This window comes from Lissotriton vulgaris, chromosome 6 (assembly GCF_964263255.1).
Source record: "Lissotriton vulgaris chromosome 6, aLisVul1.2, whole genome shotgun sequence".
Taxonomy (NCBI): Eukaryota; Metazoa; Chordata; class Amphibia; order Caudata; family Salamandridae; genus Lissotriton; species Lissotriton vulgaris.
The window spans coordinates 584,073,931-584,095,947 of NC_141694.1; the positions used below are offsets into that span (position 1 = coordinate 584,073,931).

The 22,017-nt window shown below is 46.4% G+C and overlaps 1 protein-coding gene across 6 annotated transcripts in view; it reads right to left on the bottom strand.

Annotated features, from left to right (window-relative positions):
- Window positions 1–20,130: 20,130 nt before the first annotated feature.
- SYNCRIP (synaptotagmin binding cytoplasmic RNA interacting protein) overlaps window positions 20,131–22,017 on the bottom strand; it is a 640,060-nt gene continuing 638,173 nt past the window's right edge. For all 6 annotated transcript variants that reach the window (XM_086926591.1, XM_086926592.1, XM_086926590.1 and 3 more), the window contains exon 12: window positions 20,131–22,017. This exon is cut by the window's right edge. The gene's annotated coding sequence lies outside the window, so the exon portion shown is untranslated.

A 22,017-nucleotide genomic window follows, 5' to 3' on the forward strand; every position in this document is an offset into this window, starting at 1 on the left:
TTAAGCAGTTTACCCATGCAGCTTTCCTCTCACCCCCTCTCTTCCACCCCTCTCTCCTCTCCTAACCCCTGACCCCTCTCTCACTTTGCAGGGCATTTTCTTTCACCCCTTTTTACAACTTCTGAACTCTCCCCATTCAACCTCTCACTTCACCTTTAATCAACTCTTGCCATTCTCTATTTTCACTGCCGTCATCTCTAACAGTCTCTCGCATTTATCTCATGGCCTCTCTGGTCCCGTCACCTCCCGTGCCCCTCAGCACTTCTTAGCCACCTCGTCTCTCCATTAAAATGTTTGTCTATTTGTATCTTACACCTCGCCAGTCCCCCCATTCAACTTTCACATCTATCCTTTGTTCTAACAGAAGCCCTCACCTTTGGCTCACACTCACTTCTTACATGTCCACACTTATCTTAGGCAATTCACATTTCTCCTCATCCCTGACCTCTTCAATCGAATTCTCTCACTCCCTTGCTGTCCTCTCTCATCCTCATCTCTCCTCACCAAGCATACGGGCCGGACCTGTATGCTCCTCTCGGCCTGTGCCACTCTGCTTATTGTTCTCGATTTCAAGAAGGCATGAGTTGTCTGTCTCGCTGTTCTGCTGCAAGCTGCACAGTTATGGAACTTGCACCCTCCTTTGCTTTGCTCCACCAAGAATCTATTATCCTTTAGGAAGATATAAAAACTTTCTTTATGCTCTGTAGGTTACCCCATTTGGCTGGTTCTCCCTCTCCTTCTGTGTTTCTCATTTGCCTACAGGCAGCGGATGGTTATTAGCCCCAGGACATCTTTTGGTAACAGTAGCGCACCACAAATGTAAATAATATTAATAGCCAGAAGCAGGGGAGTCACTAGATCAGAAATTTGGAGGGGACTAACACTCCCAGCCAGGGCTGGTCCTAGCACTGGTCACACACGGTGCAACAGTCTTTTTTGGTGCCCCACCCCCGTTTCCTCCTTCTTCATGAATTCCTTCACTGCCACTCACCAACAATGCACCTCATCTCACTATAGCACCTTTCTGACAAACATTTCATTTTTTTATAGCGCTACTCATAGTTTACTCACACTCAGTTCTGTGATCTGCATGGTACACGTTCTTTGTAGCAGGCACATTAACCCTCTGCACACTGTGTGTGTGAGACAAGAGTGCCGATGTGAGTGCACGGTGAGCGATACAACAGTGCGAGATTAGGGTCAGAGGAGTGATTGCAGGGTGAGTGAGGTGCCAAATGAATTTAGGTACGAATGCAAGTTCAGAATGGGACGAATAAATGTAGGATTACTGATGGGCTTATTTTAGTCAGTTGCATATTGAGCAGTGAGGGGGACAGGTGAGTGGGGTGTCACAGAAGTGCAGGATGAGTAGTGTACTCGTGTGACTGCAGGGTGAGGTATAGGGTGAACAGCGCAAGTGCATCGTGAGTGCAGAGTGATCACTGTGAGTGCAGGGTGAGTGGGTGAATGGTGTGAGTGCATGGTGATCAGTGTGAGTGCATGGTGATCAGTGCGAGTGCAGGGTGATCAGTGTGAGTGCAGGTGAGCGTGAAAGTGAAGGGCGAGAATGAGGAGCGAGTTGTTTAACACCTTGGCTGCTAGAGGTTTTTCCCCGCGGCGCTGCATTCTCTGATTTCCCATTGTTCATGACGAGCTCAGCTCGTCATGAGCACACGACCAATGTACTGCATGACGAGCTGAGCTCGTCATGAGCAGCGAAGGGGTTAAATGCAGGGTGCATTCCCAGAGACTTGAAGTAACTCATCATTTTATGGACGGCGGCGTAGGGTTTAAGATCTAAGTTAAACTATTGCGGCATTAATTAAGGGTGGAGGAAATAAATAATGTGCTGATCCTGCAACAAATTTACAGTCCTATGGTTAGGGTTGCCACAGATTATTTTGATGGTCCAGTCGGTACAAAATTAAGTAGTCCACTAAAGCTGTATTTTCAGCACTTATCTGTGCATACTTTGAACAGCAAATATAAATAGAAAGCACTTTTAATTGTGTTCTAGGGCTGCCTCAACGATCCATGACTGAAAAAGAGAAAAAAAGACCGAAAAGTCACATACGGAATGCATACATACTTTTGTATTTAAAAGTCTATTAAGTGTCAAGAGAAGGTCTTTCCATGCTCTTTAAACAAAAAAAAGGCAGGCATTTTTCTTTTGGAAATCCTACTTTATATTCCTTTTCATTAAATGGAGGGGGGCTGAAGCCCTTGGGCCTGGGCAGAAGTGTAACTGTGAAGGTGCGACCCCCTTTCCATCACTCCACGGCCCCCCTGGGGGTCGCGCCCCACAGTTTGATGACCCCTGTCCTATACGCAGTTAATGTTGCGAGGTAAACCTTAATAGAATGGAAATGAAGGCCAGATTTAGCTAAATGCAGTAGGTATGGAAGGATGACATCTTCTTTGCAGGAGGTAGGTTCAACATTCTTGGACGTGCACCAAATGCAGAACCTTTTCCACTTGTAGGCATAGGAGGTCTTGGTGGATGGTCTCTTAGCTTCTTCGAGTATTTCCATGCAGTTGTCAGTCAAGTTCAAGTGTCCATACTGTACTATCTCAGGAGCTATGCCGCCAAACTCAACAATGAGAGGTTGGGGTGCACCATATGCCACTGAAATTCGTTAGAAGGTCCGGCCCACATGGAAGCCGCAGATGGGGTTGGAGAGACCGATGGAGCAGGTCTGTGAGCCACCACTGTCGAGGCCACTCCGGAGCAATGAGGATCATTTGTGCTGTGGATTGAGACAGCTTGATGAGCACTGCTGGAATTAGGGGAATGGATGAAAAGCGTACAGAAAGCTGTCCGACCAGATAAGCCATAGTGAATTCTCCAGAGTCCCCGGTTGGTAAAACCTGGAGGCGTTTGCTGTTTTCGGCGGTGGAGAACAAATCTATTTCTCGAGTGCCCCATCTTGCGAAGATGTTTCCTAGCACCTCGTCGTTTAAGACCCACTCGTGATTTTCCTGAACGAGCCTGCTGAGTGCGTCCGCCTAAGCATTCTGCACACCTGGTAGATGGGTAGTCGTTATCGTCAGTCCTCTGGCTAGCAGCCAGTGCCAGATCGCTTGCTCTCCCTGAGACAGTGTGCGCGATCTCGAGCCCCCCTGCTTGTTGAGGTAATACATTGTGGTCGTACTGTCCGTCTGTACAACAGGGAGCTGGTCCGGAAGGATGGCTGAAAGGCTTTCAGGGCCAAATGAACAGTTCGGAGTTCCAGAAAATTGATATGATACGTGGACTCTGCGTGGGACCATGTTCCTTGGATCTACAGATGGCGTTAATGCGCTCCCCAGCCCTGGAGAGAAGCATCCGTCACAATGGTCTGTTTTGAAATGTACTTGTGAAATGGAACCCCCTTGAGGAGATTCTCTGCTGAACACCACCACTTCAGGGACTGCTGAGCGTGCTGAGACAGTCTGATCCTGTCCTCCCACCTCCCTCGTTTCTGGTCCCACTGATCCGCCAGACATTCCTGCAACGGTCTCATGTGGAGGCGTGCATGTGGTGTGAGGAAGATGCAAGAAGCCATCGACCCCAGGAGAGACGACACTGTCCTCACCTCCATTGATGGAACGGACAGGAGAGTCTGAGCCTTCCGAAGGATCGATCAATGTCGCTCCTCCGAAGGACACACACTTGCTCTGAGGGTATCGATGGAGGCTTCCAAGTACTGCAGACACTGAACAGGGGTCAGAACGGACTTGGACATGTTGATGTGCAGACCCAGTTGGTTCAACTGGGTCTGGCGTGCTGTTGGAATGCAATTGCGCTTCCTGGAAGGTGGAGGCTTTGATCAACCAGTCGTCCAGGTAGACAAACACCTTGTTCCTCCTCAGGTGCACAGCCACCACTGCCATGCATTTCGAAAACATCCTAGGTGCAGACTTCAGACCAAATGGAAGTTCGGTGTACTGATAGTGGTTGGTGCCGACTAGGAAGCGCAGGAACTTCTGATGTTTCTGTGCAATGGGTTCATGGAAGTACGCATCCTGTAGATCTATTGCGCAAAACCAGTCTCCTCAATGCAGCGGAGGATGAATCTGGTGCAAGGACAGCATACGAAATTTTCCCCTGCGAATCCATTTGTTTGCTTGTTGCAAATCCAGAATGGGCATGAACTTGTTTTTGTCCTTTTTGCACACAAGAAAGAACCTCTAGTATAGATCCTTTCTCCTTTGAGACAGAGTGACGCCTTCTATCGCCATTTTTCGTAACAGGGTATTTGCCTCCGCTTGGAGTTCGCGCAGCAGGTACTGTGAGTGATCCGGTGGGATAGCTGGAGGGCTTAGAAAACGTAGACTGTATCCATTGCAAACAATATTGAGCACCCACTTGTCCAGAGTAATTTTTCTCCACTCTGCCAGGTAATTTTGAATGCTTCCCCCCACCGGAGTGGGTAACCGAAGAGGGGGGAAGTAATCCCTCAGGGCATAGACCCAGCCGGCCCCTTATTCCCCGCTGCGGACGGCTGGTTGCCTCTGCTCCTCTGACGCTTCTGGAAGGGCTGCCTCTGGTATAGTGGTTTTGCTGCTGCTGTTGCCCAGCTTGGCAACCCTGCACGCGCTTGCATCGCTGGGAGGAGTAGCGCCTCTGGTAGGGATGGAAAGACTTCCGCTGTTCCTTTGGCTTCTCCAAGCCCACAGCCTTCAGCATTTCAACTTCCGCCTTCATGCGAGCCATTTCCTTGTCGTCATGGATCCCGAAGAGGGTGGAACCCGAAAAGGGCAAGTTGGCAATCCGCTGTTGCGCCTCTGGTTTCAGGGAGGTAAGTCATAACCACGAATGGCATCTCAAATTCACCCAGTGGCAGTTCCCATGAGCAGCCAGGAGAGAGGTGTCAGCCGCCGCGCTGATGATTTGATTGGAAACAATCATGCCTTCATTCAAGGTTTCTTGAAAATCTTCCCTTCTGTCCCGCGGGAGGAGTTCAATGAATTGTTGGGGGACTCCCATAACGAATTGTCATAACGACCCAAAAGCGCTGAAATTGCTGCTTTCAGGGAAATGGCTGCTGTATTGCAGACCTTCCTTCCAGCCGAATCCATTTTACGGCTCTCCTTGTTCGGAGGGACCGCAGACAAAGTAGCAGTAGAAAGTTGCTTCTTGGCCGCTGTCACAATGAGTGAATCCGGGGCAGTATCCGTTCTCCGGAATGCAGGATCCGAATCTGGGTGCCTGTACTTCTTCTGAAGTCAGGATGGAGCAGACTTCACCCAGGCAGGCGTCGGGAACAGCTCCATGGCCGGTTCATCCAACCCTGGTGTGAGAAGTTGGCCTGGTATATGATGTTCACTAGTCTAGTGAACACCTTGCACCAGTCCAAACAACCCTTATGGTGATGGTTGTAAAGTCAACCTTACAGACCAGCTATCCTAGAGGTAGCGTTGACAGAACAGTCTTAGGCTAAAAGACTCTTGAGGGAGTGGAAAGCCAGCTGTTTTTCCATATGTAACCCCTTGTATACCAGATGAAAGGACACCACACAGGATATATATAAAATATACATGTATTTATTCACTAACACACTCCTCTGAACTCTTTATGAGATCAGAGGCAAAAGCACATAAGTTACACTTCGAAATACACTAAATAGCAAGATTTACAGTTAGGCCCTAGGGGTGCGTCAAACCATATACTAAGTAAGTGGTATAAGAACCACGACCTGGGAAAGGAAAAGGCCTAGGGCATGGCTGGTGCTACACTATCTAGCCCTCAGCTTAGGAGTAGGAGGCCCACAGGCGGCGCGTGCAGAGTCAGTACTCTCACACGAGAGTCAATAGAAAGTCAATAGGAACGTAAAAGGTAAGTAAATGAATGAAGATTTTAGGACACTTCTGGTCTAGCTAGAAGGATACAACTAAAAACCTAGACACTTGGATAGTCAATACCTTTGTGAGCACCGAAGTATTCTAGTTACCTCACCCACAGGAAGCGGGTGCATAGGTGTGAAGATGTGTTGGGTTTCGTCTTTGAAGTCTATGCAGCCTGTGAAGAAAGATGCTGCAGGCGGCCAAGAGGAAGAGGTCCAAGTGGATCCAAGGGTGGATCGAGGATGAAGAGGACCTGAAAGCAGAGGGGACAGAGTCTAGGTCACTAGCCAGTGACCGGGTGGAACCAGACGTCGTCGAGGAGCAATCAGGTGCTGGGGTGAAGCTTGTCGTTGCAGCCACACGGACCAGGAGGCGTCGAGGACGACCAGGTGCTGGAGAGGAGCTGTCCCACGAAGGATCTCACAGATGGACAGACGGAGGGGTTGGCTTCAAGATCAGAGCCAACAAGCCTAAGCAAAGGCAACCTACGCAGGATACACAAGGAGCTTCTGGTGCAGACCAGGAGGGTCTGAGGTACTTCACCTTTGCAGGGAAGCAAGGGCCAGTCTGGAGCAACCAGACCAGCGATGGATTTTCACAAAGGATCGTCCCCAGGGGCTACTAGCCAAAGGGCCAACAACCGGACAAAGCGTCGAGCAGAACACAGGTAGAAGGGCCCCACGCAGATCTCGTGGAGTGTGGAGGGCTGGTCTTCGAAGCAGGTGGAGCTGGGTGTCGGGGTGTCTCCGTCCCCAGGGCACAGCTTCGAGGAGGCCTCAGGAGCTGCACTGTTAGCAAGTTGTCGACTTTTGAAGGTACCTGCTTCCACGGGTCCCGACGACTTTCACAGGGCTCAGCTGTGCTGGAGTCGTGCAGTGGGGTCAGAGGGATCCGGGAGTCGAGGTCTTGTCAGGCTCTGTGCTCTGGTTCTGGCGGGAACGGGGACAATGCAAGCCGTCGAGTTGCTGGATGGTGCCTGGATTCCCAGGGTGGTCACTCCTTGGCCACAAGGGAGATTCTTCAGTCTTCAGATTGGATGAATGTCGAAGGGTCCATAGTTTAGTCTTCAGTCGATTCCAGGATTAATCTAAAGTCTCCTGGGCCAGCTCCTACCTTTATACAACTAAAGGGGGCTGGTTTGGTTACTAGGTCCCTCCTATGGGTGGGACCAGGAAGGGGGGTGGTCACACCCCGTTTCCTTTGTGCAGTTTCGAGCCAGAGCTGGGGCTGGAGTGCCCCAGCAACCGGTTTGAAGTGGGGTATGCATGGAGCACCTAGAGTGCTCCAGGCAGTGTCTGATTCTATTCAGCCCTTCCTGTCCCAATACACATCCTCCTGTCTGGGGTGGTGCTCACACCTCCCCAAGCAGGAAACCTATTGTCCAAACCTCCATGACGGGAAAGACTCCCAGCAGCAGGAGGTCAGACTTGTGTCCGTGGCAGCAGCATCCATTTTGTGATGCTGGGGCTCAGGTTAACTTTAACCGGGATAGCCAGAGCTACATGTCTTCTTCCTCTAGAAGGGTGGGATGCTACCCCCGTCGCCAGAATTGGCGAGGGGGTAGTATCCCAAAGTATACGACACCTTACATGACATGTTTTGATAAAGCCAAACCAAAGTGAGCATTAACCGCGAGGATTATAATGCACTTAAGAGTATATGGTATGGCAATATCATAGAACAGCTATAAGGACATGGTTTCGAAAGCTGCAGACAGGCTCAGCTCATGCTAGAGCACCATCTCACACATAACCAAGCACTCTGCCGTCAGGATTGTTAAGGCCTGCCATAGGAGTGACTTATAGGTTACTATGTGTCTATATGTAAGTAGGTATAGGAATACTACACCTAAATAAGGGGTGATTACACGACCTTGCCCCAGCTGAGTGATCAGACAGTTGTGTCTATTTGAGTGATCAGACAGTTGTGTCTATTTGAGTGGCCAGCCAGGGGTGGCAAAATACATGCTGCAGCCCCTGGTAGGCCTTGGGTGCTCCTATGCCCTGGGTACCTATGGTACACTATACAGGGACTCACAAGGGTGACCCAATATTCAATTTGGTATGTACCTACAGTACATGGAGTCCATTTTACAGAGAGAGCAGATAGCCTGGGTTCCAGAATAGCAGGATCCCAGGCCAACTAAGTCAAAAACCAGCTAAACACTAGGCAAAAAGTTGGGGGCAACCATAGTTAGGTATCCACCTTCCTACACCTGGCAGCAAAGGTAGAAACGGACAAGAGAGGTGCTTACGCTGTAGCGTTTCGAAGATGACGTAGGTGGACGGGGTAGGCACAGTCAGTGCTATCCCCAGTTGTGCTGCTCCCCTCAACAGTACATCCTGAAACGTAACAATGTCATCCACTGGTGAAATTTCCATAGGCGGAGAGTCAGACTACGTAGGTGAATACCTCCTGTCACTGGAAGAGTCAGTGTCCCTTGTATATCTGGATCTAGACCTTTCTCTACGATGGCGTGATCTGGTTGAAGATCTGCGCCCCCTGCGAGAGCGGTGTCTCCCTCTGGATCAGAATCTTGGTCTCCTGGGCCCCGCCGGAACCACTGGCACAGGCGGTTGCGGAAGAGGCGGCGGCTGAGCCAGAATCAAATACCTCAGTTGTGGAGGTGGTGGAGGCTGTTGAGGAAGAGGCGTAGGTGTCCTAGGCTGTGAGAATGAGCAGGTTCTAGAGTATTCAGAGTCCGGACACTGAATACTCTTCTTACAAGCAGGCCTTGGGGAGGGCGCTCTGGAGGTCGACTTCCCTGATGAAGAGCGCCGGCGCCGCCGCAACCGGGGAGACACTGATGTGGAAATGCTAACCACAAAGGATGAACTTCCACTAGACACTATTCTGGGGGGTCGACTTTCTCTTAGACGCTGAATTTCGCCGTGACGTCAACCTGCTTCTAGGCGCCGACCTTCTCCTAGGGGGCGCCGGCCGTCTCCTCGATGCCAACCGTCTCCTCAACGCCGACCTTCGTGTCGACGTTGACGGTGGTCGCCTCGACGGCGAGCGCCGATGTCTTTGGGACTCAGCACGACGACTATGGTGTGTCGACGTCGTCAGTGACATCCTCGATGTCGACCTCGTCCTTCCCCCTCGACGTCCTCCCCCTTCGACGCTGAACGTATCCATAGCTTAGACCCAGAGCCCTGGGTCGACGGGGAGCATTTCGTCATCATACCTCTCGACGCAGACGTCGTAGCCTTCGACGTCGACCGGGACGGTTTCTGGGCCTTCTCTTGACGGGGAGCCCCCCAGAGGCCGATGCACAGGCAGAGGACGAAGAAAGAGTACATCCATGCCCAGAGGTCCCACTTGCTTCCTGATGTCTTCTCTGCTCCAGGCCTTGAAGACAGATCTTCTCCCGGTCACGCAGGGTCCTCCTGGAGAAAGAATGGCAAATATCACAGGAGTCAGGCACATGTGTAGATGGAAGACAGAGTATGCATACTCTGTGGGGGTCTGACTTGGCATTCTTCCTACCACACTCAGGGCACTTGTCAAATAAAGCTGGCATTTAGACAAGAAAGAGGTGGTCAGGCTGCTCAAAAAAGACAACAAATGGAAGAAAGACCCCAGACGTCGAGTGAATCACTAAATATCAAAAAAAGGTAAAAAAATTGAAGTTATTCCAATAAAGGTAGAGCTCAATGCTTCAGGGTCCTGCTAGCAGGAGCCGAAAAAAAAGAACTGAAAGTAACTTGCCTATGGCTGTGCATCATGGGATACCGAGGGTCTCTGAAGGGTTCCTTAAAGGCACGGTATCCCCTTTCCAGACACATAATGGCAGCCTATGAAGCTTAATCAACAAAAAAACAGTTCAGAGAGGGTCCAAGGGATATGTGATTTAATGACCCGTACCTGGTTATTATCCCCAGCTAATTCTATATGTATAACACAAAAACACAGGGGGTCTACCAGCTTGATTATGTGGCTATACTGTCAATCCGAGTCACCAGGATCTCGAGGTGTGTGAATCACATAGACAGCTTATTTCAATATAAGGTGAACGCTGTATGTACAGGAAAAACCAACACAGCACCGATCATTCGCATTTGGCTGACAAATCCGAAACAATTAGCAAAAGGTTTCCATCAAATTGACTCAATGATCAGTCGTATCATTTGGCCAAACCCAGGTGTATATCAGGCTAGCCCCCTAATCATTGGGACATCAAGCGCCACACCTTGTTATTGCTGGTTAAGGATTTGGTCCACCAACATAAACGAACCGTCAGTGATGGCTGATCTTTGATGGTCAAGTGAATAACAGTGCAACAGAAATTGTAGTGACTTTAAAATAGGATGGAGTGTCCTGCTATTGATAACTTTATTCTGCGGACGAACCACACATCCCAATTAAAAACCTAGAACAGTGCAAGAGAGACAGTCAACAAATATCTGTCTAGTACCAGGCCAACATGTTTCTGCCTGGCGGGTATTAAATCCCAGGGCATTCGTAAGGGCCTCTGTTCTTTTAATAGTTGCACTAATAGTAGTGAGACAAAAGAAACACCACCATCACCAGAGTGAGAAAAGCAAATTGTAAAAAATTTGGTTGAATACGGTACAACCTGTAACAACCATAGACTTTTAGCCCTCCATCTCAATTAGAAAATGCGAATTCTATGGAGGAAAATACATAGTCATTAATCTTGCTGTGTTAGTCACCTGTACACTTTATTTCACCAAAATTAATTCAAGAGAATAATGTGTTCATGCTCACCCTTCATAGTAGAAAAAGGACCTCACCTGGACCTTGCTCAGGTTGTACGAGGCCCCGCGCTACAAGAATATAAGAAGACATAAATAGGCTCTAAAGCGTAGTTTCAAAGCCTTTTGCAATGCCCGACATACGTCCTGTCTGTCAAATACCCTTATATCTAGAGACCAACAAATGAGGGGACTCCAGCACTCAAACTAGTCAGTTAAAACTCTCTCAAGATCATTCTTTATGGCTCCGTTACACATACTAGGATTACTGTGGATTACTGTGGCTCCTAATTAGTGTGATCAGCTGTAAACTCACCTATCCGTCGGTACCTCAGGCTCTCATCTGAGTCTTGGGGGAGGCACCGACGTGTAGCTGATCTATTCTTTAGTAGTGTCCCCGGGGGTAGTTGGTATGGTAACCCTCCGCCTAAGTTGTTTGCATTCCAACCTTGCAGAGAGATTTTACTAATCCCCATGGCTTACTCATGTATGTTAAATGGCTTACAACCCCAAGGTTTTTAATTAGGAGGTGCGGTTCGTCCGCAGAATAAAGTTATCAATAGGAAGACACTCCATCCTATTTTAAAGTCACTACAATTTCTGTTGCACTGTTATTCACTTGACCATCAAAGATCAGCAATCACTGACGGTTCGTTTATGTTGGTGGACCAAATCCTTAACCAGCAATAACAAGGTGGGGCGCTTGATGTCCCAATGATCAGGGGGCTAGCCTGATATACACCTGGGTTTGGCCAAATGATAGGACTGATCATTGAGTCAATTCGATGTAAACCTTTTGCATCAGCCAAATGCGAATGATCGGTGCTGTGTTGGTTTTTCCTGTACATACAGCGTTCACCTTATATTGAAATAAGCTGTCTTTATGTGATTCACACACCCCGAGATCCTGGTGACTCGGATTGACAGTATAGCCACAGAATCAAGCTGGTAGACCCCCTGTGTTTCAGCCTATGAAGCTTGTCTGTCCAACCCTTCCTCTCTATCATGACAAAGGATTTTTGGGAAGGGGAGTTTCTCGGTGTGTGGTGAAACACTGTAAAAATGTGTACATGTAATAATATTCTTTGGCTATCCTTTTCACTTCAGGATGAAGTGCTGGCCAATGTAGCCTTGTTTATGTCAGGCTGCATTATTTGTCTTTCATTTTCTCTTTTGTCTATGCAGGACTGCAGAAGATGGCTAAAGAGACTATTTTGATTGCTCCGGGGTCCCTGCACATGGGCGGGACTATTCACAGATTAGGACTTTACACAGAGATCCCCTACTACAGAACTACATTCAACAAACAAATGCTTAGAGGGTAAGCAACATATTCCATGCATGGCTTATTTGACTGTAGATACAAGTGTATTGACCATTTCATACAAGTGTATTGACCATTTCATACAGGAGTACTGCTGTACCAAGTTCAGAGGACAGCTTGATCAACTCTGGCCTGCTCTCTTGCCTGGGCGGCCATAGTTTTGCAAGTGCGTGTGGGGTGGACCATGTGGCAGATTTACAAATGCCCTAGTGATGGCTTGTTTGCAGGTGGTGTGTGGCCTGATGTGAGCAGGAATGGTTCTTTTAGCTTTAGCATAGCAAGTCTGGATGCATTTGATGATCCATCTAGCAATTCCTGCCTTTGAAATGGGACTCCCTTCATGCGGCTGAGCGAAAGCTACAAAGAGTGGTTCAATTTGTGAAATAATTTAATTCAGTGTACTACAAAATAGCACGCCTACTATCAAGAGTGTGGAGTGCTATTCAGCTGCAGAGTCTGGTCGAGGGAAAAAGATTGGGAGCTCAATAGATTAAGGTGTAAAGGGGAGACCAATTTGGGAAAACCAGGATTGGTTTTAAGAATTATTTTGTCCTTGTGGAAAAAACAGAAGGTTAAGAGTGATGGCCTGCAACTTACTGGTGTAACCGAGTGATGCGACTGAAGGCAACTGTCCAAAAAGTAATTGCAGAAGAAATGTATGTAGTGGCTCAAAAGGGGGCCTCATCATTCTAGTGAGGACAAGAAATGCGTTACTTACCTGTAACTGCAGTTATCCAGTATTGGTGTCTTTCATAGATTCACATGCGTGAATCATTTCCCATCGTCGGGATGGGAGTTCCCTGTACATAAATAAGTTATGTCCTATAGACATATATATAGAAAGATAGGCCTAGAGGCCTCACCGTAGTAACATATCCATGTCCTTTTGTAAAAAGGACCAAACTATAGAGAAGAGCCAATCAGCTGCCACCTTCCACTAGAACCTTCCTGTCAGGAGCCTCAGTCCCTCAGATTTTCGTACGCACTAAGCTAAGTAGGCGTGTTACTGAGAGAATTAGGTGAGTCCTTCCAGGGAAGGCGGGAGGGTTGCATATGAATCTATGAAAGACACCAATACTTGATAACTGCAGTTACAGGTAACGCATTTCTTACCCAGTATTATGGGTGTCTGTTCATATATTCACATGCCTGAATCAGAGTAGCAAGCAATGCCCAGTGCACATTTCTGATGAACAGCATATACAAGTCGTTAGATAATACATATCCTGCGACTATGAACCATCAATAGACAACAATAAGCATTAGTTAAGAAATGTGCATACCAGAGTAGGATGGAGGGACGGAGGAAGGTTCACCTTACTGAAATAGATGGCGTAGCACTGCTTGTCCCACTGCTGCATCCTTCATCAGCTATGTATCCAGGCAGTGATGCCTAGTGAAGGTATGCGGCGACTTCCATGTTGCCGCCCTACAAATGCCAATGACTGGCACCCCTGCAAAGAGTGCCATAGAAGTGGACATAGCTCTCGTGGGGTGCACTCTCACTTTGGAATGCAATGGCTGTCCAGCTTGGTCATGACAGAAAGCAATAGCTTCAGAAATGCATCGGGAGATGCTCTGCTTGGTAAGCGGCAGACCCTTCCTAGGTCTGCTGTAAGCTACGAATAGCTGGTTAGATTTTCTGAATGTTTTCGTTTTGTCAATATAGAATTTCAAGGATCGTTTGAGATCTAAAGTATGCAGCGATCTCTCAGCTGCTGTGCTTGGGTTTGGAAAGAAGGAACATAGAACTACAGGTTCATTTAGGTGGAAGTCAGACGGAACCTTTGGGATAAACCTAGGATTGGTTCTCAGGATTACTCTGTCATTTTTAAACTGTAGAAAAGGATCCTGGATTGAAAACACCTGCAGCTCACTCACCCTCCTTGCAGATGTGAGAGCTAGGAGGAGTGCTGTCTTACACAAGACCTACTTTAGGTCAGCTCTGTGTACTGGTTCGAACGGATGTTTCATAAGCTGATTAAGAACCACATTAAGATGCCAGGTAGGTGGCAACATCCTTACTGGCGGGAAAGACTTGTATAATCCCTTTAGAAATTGCTTAATCAACCTGCTTGACCAGAGAGATTGACCCGTTGAAGTCCTTTTATAACGAGATATTGCTGCCAAATGTACTTTAATGGAGGAGTGGGCTAGGCCCGATTGTGCCAGATGTAATAGATAAGGTAAGATTTGCTCTGGTGTACAGATCAAGGAATTCGCCCTTTCTCCTCAACACCAAACACAAAAGCACTTCCATTTCAGGGAATACGTTTTGGTCGTGCCATCCGCCCTTGCTCTGGCAAATATGTCTCGACAGTCTTGTGGAATATTCAGATTCTGGAACTCTCGAAACTCAGAAGCCAGGCGGCTAACCTGAGAGACTTCAGATCCGGATGTTGAACTTGCTTGTTGTTCATCGTAAGCAGAGATGGATACTGCCGCAGGTGGATCGGCGGTTTCAGGGATAGATGGTGGAGCTCCGTGAACCAATGTTGCCTCAGCCAAGTTGGGGCTATTAAAATTAGAGTGCAAGGCTCCACCTTCATTTTCCTTAGGACTCTGGGAAGCATCGGGAATGGAGGAAAGGCGTACGCAAAGACCTTGCGCCATGCAATGGAAAATGCATTCCCTAGAGACCCTGACTGGGGATGCCAACTTGCGAAGTGTGGGCATTTGGCATTCGCTCTCGTCGCAAATAGATCGATTTGTGGCGTACCCCATCTGGAGAAGATCTGGTTGACAATTTTTTGATCGAGCTCCCACTCGTGTGACGATGCTTTCTGCCTGCTCAACTAGTCGGCGAGCACAAAAACTACGCCCCGGTCATAGAACTCCGTTCTTCCACCCAGTCTCTCCTTTCCATACCACGCTTCAGGAAAAAAAGGATGGGAGGGATGAAATTCGCTGTACTTGGTCCCACTTTCTGGAATTCCCTTCCCCCCCACCATCAGATCTATACCCTTGTACTCTGACTTCCGCAAGGCACCCAAAACTCATCTTTTCCTGCAAGCCTTTCCGTTTTAACCTTCTGCACCCCTTTCATTGGGTTCAACTGCATCCTCAGCGCCAATAAACCGCTAGGTATATGTGCGCTTAATAAATGGTTTTTAAATTCAAATTGTCTGTGCCTGGGACATATTCCGCCCTTAGGGCTACATTGTTAAGTATGAGCCAATTCCCAATTTTTGCGACTCGCGAGAGTTTCAGCAAGCGCGTCCCTCCCAGTTTGTTGAGCTAGTGCATCGTCGTAGTGTTGTCGGTCCTGACTAGCACTGGGGAGTTCTTTATCCTTGGTAAGAATGACTGCAGGGTCAGGAAGACTGCTTGATATGGAGTTTCTCTGCCACTGACCATTTGCCGCTTATCTGCAACTCCTGCAGGAAGGCCCCCCAACCTTCCAAGGAGGCGTCCGTCGTGATGACAGGAGGAGCTACAGGAAGTAGGAATGTCAATCCTTGAGATAGGTTCTTTGGCGACATCCACCAGCGTAAAGCCTTGACTATTTGCACTGTCACCTTTATGCGGTCGAACGACCCCATGCATTGCACCCACTGCCTGGATAATGCCTCTTGCAGAGGACGCATCCGCAGACGGCAATGTGGTATCAGTAGGATGCACGATGACATCATCCCCAAAAGGGACTTGAAGAGACGAACCGTCAACACTTTCTTCGAGGCCACTGTAGAGGCTAGAGAAAGGAGCTTGCGTTTTCTCTCCTGTGATGAGAACGCTCTTGCAGAACAGGTGTCCAGGGTTGCCCCCAGAAAGGTGATGGTTTGAGAAGGCTGCAGGGTCGACTTCTCTTGGTTGAGCGTAAGACCCAGATGATCGAAGAGACTGAGACAGGCGTTGGAGGATCTGGAAGAGTCTGTGAAGGATGGTGCCTTTATTAGCCAGTCGTCCAGATTTAGGAAGACTTGGTGACCGTGTTGCCTGCGGTATGCCGCCACTGGGGAGAGACATTTGGTGAAGATGTGGGGCGCCGATTTGAGACCAAAGGGCAGGACAAGGAACTGGAAGTGTCTGCCCGCTACTGCAAACCTCAGGTACTTTTTGTGACTTTTGTGAATTGGAATATGAGAGTACGCATCCTGTAAATCCAGTGACGCCATGAAATCTCCCTCCTCCAGAAGATGCAGGACTTCTTGTATCGTGACCATGAGAAACGACTGCTTCCTCAAGAATTTGTTCAATGCCCTGAGGCCTAGTATCCATTTCTTTTTTTCTTGATGAGAAAGAATCGGGAATGAAATCCCTTCCCCTTCTGTGATGGTGGTACCTTCTCTATTGCTCCTTATCTTAGCATAACAGAGTTCTCGCAGAAGCAGTCGTAAATTCTTGTGGTGCATTGGGCGAGGAAGAGTTTGAGGAGGAGTACTGTCGAATTCCAAGGAATGGCCAAATTCTATTAATTGAAGGACCCAACGGTCCGTAGTAATTTTCTTCCAATTTTTTAGAAAGTGGGTTAGCTTTCCTCCAATCTTTAATAATGGAGATAAGGTCTGGACTGGCTGGATAAACAAGTCATTGTCGTCCTCCGTTGTTCCTCTTTTGACCTCTGCCCCGAAAGGATGACTTTCCATATGAGGACTGTCGGCCCTGCTGTTGTTGGCGCTGCTGGTATGGAGGTCTACTCTGATTGGAAGAGTAGGAGGACCTGTTTTGATAACCACCTCTGTAGGAGGATTGTCCTCTACCTCTGTTTCCTCGAAAGGACCGATTCCTATACTGGAGCGTGCCCAGCGCTCTTGCAGTCTGTCTTTTTTAATATTTTGTAGTGCCTCATCAATCTTGGAACCAAACAGAAGTTGGACTTCATATGGCATGTCCAAAACTTTGGACTGCACCTCAGGTCTGAATGAGGTCGCTTTCAGCCATCCCTGCCGCCTTAACACCGCTGCCCCAGCTAGTTGGAGGAATCCTGTCATTGCCACATCCATTGCACAGTCTATCATCTCTGAAGCTGAACTTTGACCCTCTAGAACTATCGTTTTCACTTCTTCCTTCGAGGCATCCAGCAGTTCAGACAGGTATGGGGCTATATCTGCCCCCAGTTGTCTATTATAGCGCCACAGAGCGCTAGGGCATTTGCCGCTTTAACTGTCATTGCAGACATTGTGGAAAATCGTTTCCCTTTGTTGTCTAATTTCCTCCCCTCCTTATCCGGTGGCGCCGATAAGGGAGATGAGGGATTTCTGGAGATCTCCTGTGCTGCCTGCGTCACCACCGAATCAGGCTTAGGATGTCCTGTCAGGGAGGCGTCGATGTTGAAGCTTAGTATTTCTTGTCCAGGCGAGGGACCACTGGCGAAACTGAAGCAGGATTTTGCATCACCTGAACCCCCTGTGTCCACAGATAATCAATAATTGGAATTGTTTTTGTCGATTTCTTAAGAGGTTCTTTAAAATCTAACAGGAAGCAGTCCTGCTCCTGTGATTCCATCGTAATCTGGAAGCCTTTAGCGGCCCTTTCTACCACATTGTGGAAGCCACTGATGTCCACCGGCGGAGAATCTGAGGTGGCGGGCACTGGAGATGCTGGGGAAGGTATAACATAATCGTCCTAGTCTTCATGGACTGATTGACCGTCCTGCACTTCACCTTCCTCTTGTTGCTCTCCCTCCTCTTCTTCATCCGAAGACTAAGGACTAGGTACATTCACCCTTTCCTGCTGGATAACCAAGGGCGGCGGTCGTGGTCTTGGCGATGGTACTGCCGTGGTAGGTGGAGGAGCTGGAGATTCTGGGAATCTCTGCTTTTAGTCCTGAATGAGGAATCTCAAATCTGTAACCAAGGATGCTGGCAGACAGACCATAGGCGTAATTTGTGGTTGAACCACGTGCTCCTGAACATCCTCCTCATCCGAGCTTTGACATTTAACAGTTAGTTCTGAGGGGCTAGTGGCTTGAAACATATCCCCATCATCAGAATCCTCATCTTGAAGGAGACATGCTGGTGGTAAACGCTGCACATGGCTAGGAGAAGTTAACTCCGGCGTTAGTGTCTTTTTGGTGATTTTAAGGCATGTAGAGATTGTCAAATCCAGAATCACTCAACGGCAATGTGCCCGTCGACGGAGTGATAGTCGACGAAGCAGTGTCGACAGTTTTTATATTCTGGAAATCTGTCGTCGACGGGATTGTCGTTGACTGTACAAAAGGTTTCGTTGACAGTGTTGTCGTCAACGGCAGTGATGCAACCGTCATTAGTGCCTTCGTCGACGTCCTCGCCGATGGGGTCTTCGACGACATCTGCGTCAACGGTGCCTTAGTCGGCGGTGTCTTCGACGACTAGACCTTCGTCGATGGGGCCTTCGTCGATGAGGATGATCTTGTCGTCGGCGAGGTAATAGTAGACGGGATCTTGGGCGTAGACGATTTCTTAATGACAATAGTCGACGATAAAGCCTTACCCGCTTCGACGATGGGGTAGTCGTCTAAGATAATGAGACTGTCGTCGTCGACGACGATGAGACAAATAGGAGAGACAGCTTTCCTGAGCGCTGATGAGGTCGTCGACGGCGCAGCCTTCTTGAAGGTGTGAACCTCCTAGTCAGAAGCTGATCTTGACAAAGCCTCTGAAGACTTTCTTGGTGTCTTCTTTTGAGGAGCGTCCAGAGGGCTAGGGGAAGCTACCCGTGGCCATTTAAGAGACATCTTTGAGGAGACTGAAGAGCCCTCACTTTCCAGATTATCTCTGTTCTTAAGTCTTTGGAGCCAGATCAAAAGGAGTCCTTCATGGTTTTGTTGAAAATGTTCGACATACCTTGCAGTCGTTAGCTGAATGATCAGGGTACATGCAGTCCTTGTGTTGGTCATCTATGTGGAGTCGTTTCTATCCATAAGAGCTACAAGCTCTGAAGAGACCATTCTTAGGAGTGTCAGCCATAGTGTACAGCTTTCACTTGAGAGAAAAATCCAAAAGTTTGAAGAAAAAAGCTTTGAAGAAACAAACCTGAGCAGAACTCAGCGGGAGACTCCATTAGAACAACGTGCAGTAGAAAATCTGAGGGAGGTGGCAGCTGATTGGCACTTCTCTATAGTTTGGTCCTTTTTACAAAAGGACAAGGATATGTTACTAAGGTAATGCCTCTAGGCCTACTTTTCTATATATATATGTCTATAGGATATTACTTATTTATGTATCGGGAACTCCCATCCCGACGACGGGGAATGATTTAGGCATGTGAATCTATGAAAGACACCCATAATACTGGATAATAGTGAGGTTCCAGACTGGTACAGCCAGCACACTTAGTGGAATTACAAACTTAAGGCCCCTCATGAATGCTTGGATATCGGATTTTGAAGAAGAAATAATGTTTTCTGTTCTGCATATATGCAGCAATGGTGGAAAGGTGTAGCCAGACTGGTGCCAAGGTATAAGCCCGCCCAGGCTTTCAAAGATGTAGGGCAGTGGTTCCCAAACTTTTTCAGCCTGCAGCTCCCTGAACCATTGGCCATTGCCCATAGCTCCCCATGGCTACTTTTTTTCGAGGGGGGATGTAAGCACAGCCTCTGGAGTATTGCATTTTTCTCCCTGAACATGAATGGGATGAAGCTGATGAAGGTATAAAAATAATATACCCAGGGAGGTTCGTATTACTAAGGCGGCGCCTCTAATAAAATATTACTAGTTACACTTCTTTGCCCATGCCTTTTTAGAGTATCCTCTAAAACCTTTCATCCCACTTACAGTGCTAAATAGCATCTTTATGCATGGAGTCCCCATTGCCAAAGTGTTTCTGCGCTTGAAGAATATTTGCATGCACTTTCACTTCTAGTAAGCAGATCTGGGAGAATTTCATTTAGTCCGGCTAGAAAAATCCATACAATATAGTAGAGCGACACAATAAAAACCCTCTTTATTGTTAACTTAACCAAAATAAAAATGAAAGAACTTGACAGTTTCATTAAGTTCCCACTAAGTCAACTTCGATTTTGTTGACATTTTCAAACTCATTATTTACTAGAATTCCTCAATGGAATTACAACCATAATGCAGTTAATCGGTGTGTAGAGGCACCTCTCACGTACACACTGAATAGGAAATTATTTGACTTAACTAATCATATTTTGAAAATAGCTAAGTATGAAACATGTTTGCAAAATTCAATTTATTGTAAAAGATATCTTCAAATTGCCAAACTGCTGCTGATAACAGAACATCTGTTTTTCGATAAAATGTTGAGAAAAATCATAACAAACCTTGCATGCCCTTTTCTTGAACAAGTCATCTGTACATATATACACATAAGGTATTTTATTTTGTAAATAGCTTTATTTTTGTACACATATTTAAAAAAATGCTGGATAGTTCATGTCCAGTAAAATGCATTTACTGGTGCAGTCCCAAAATTGGATTCCCTCAATTTATCTGTACACTACCTTCCCAAAGCTGTCCCACTTTTAAATGGCAAGTTAAATAACAATGTGACAGAAGTTATGCCAACAGTCCTCAGGTTTGATACAGACGCTCTATTTTCTTTTTTTGTTTTAAACAATCTATCCAAGCTTCCAAAACCAAGAAAACATCAAATGTTTTAGGTGAGGGAGGAGTTGAGACAATATCTAAACACACTAAATACTATAATTGTAATACAATGACAAATCTTTTTTCTTCCATTTTATATCTTAAACTTACTTTTCATTTTCAGAATAATACAATGTAACACTCCAGCATTTTACCTTTCAGAATAACTACAAGAATTTTATATGGTGTTGGTGACATGCTTTTTTGGCAAGCAGTTAACCAAACATGCCAGAAAACACAACAAAAGTCAAATTTAAAATGCCAATTACAAGATAATGTAACTTTTTTTTAAAAATAAAACATGATATTTATAATTGAGTCACTATGGGCATTGGTGCTCAGATTATGCTGCCCACTAGTTTCACCAAATCAGCTTAGACAAAATTATCCTCCACTTAAAAACCTATTCAAGAGACATTTTATCCCAATACAATATCCTGCAAAGAATAACGCCTCTTGATTTCTGCTATATTTTTCAAATTTATGGCTTGGAACCATTTTGTTGCAGTACAGTATTGTTTTAAATGTAAGACATATGGCAATAGGCACAGGAAGAAATTACATTCAAATTATTCAGGTGTCCAATACCCTAAACTCAACATAATTTGCTACAATGGAAACTAACATCAATCTCAATCTATCAAAGCAGACCCTTGTCAAATATGTGAAACAATCAAAAGAAGGCTGATTTCAAAGTATCATGGCCAAGATGGATCTTTTTTTTAAATGGTGATCCAGTCTGAAGTAATCAATCTGTTCCCAAGAGACAATAAGATTGCATGTTAATACAATGTGGTTTCTACGCCTTACCAAATCATTCTATGAAGCGGTCCGCTTGCTGAACTAGAAGAAAAAAACTACACCATTTTGTATAATTTAAATTAAGCAAATATCTCCTGGAAATTTTAAGTAGACAACCTGCTCAATAGTCACATTTTCATGCACATAAAAATCTCCAGTGAGGCCCTGAAAACAAAGACCAAATTCGCCAATTCAACAACTGTTTGTTTTACAGGAAAGTCCATTGTCACTCATAAAAATGTTTTAAAACAATATTTGTATTCTTTTATGATCTTCTTAATTACACGACAACTTAAAATGTGCCTTTTTCGCTCACCTTTCCTAATGCATATGTTCATGAGGTTAGGCTAAGGATATGGAATGCTGCTAGAAAATGTGTGAAAAAGGCTTCAAAGAATGTTCTAACTTGAAAATATTAATATTTTTTAAGCAAGAGAACTGAAGTTTGGGATGCCAATATCACTTATCAAGATGACAAGTGCATTGGTTATCAAATGCAAGACATTTTTAAAGAAACCAGTTCCTTTAAAAACATGCAACCCTAGTGTAGCCATTTATGGTTTAGATGTCAGAATAATGAAGTTAAGAAATCAATTTTTTCATTAAATTAGATCCAGCTTGCAGCTAAGGACAAAAGCATATTGGAAACGTAAATGGAGAACCATATCCCTGAATATTAAATTCATCAACTTCACCTGTAATTTAACCAGTCTGTTGATTTTGATGAAACCGCAAAAACCAGCATTGTTACATTTACAAACATTTGAATTATAACTTGGTATTTTAAGTTGCACTTTAAATCCCAGCTGTCCCA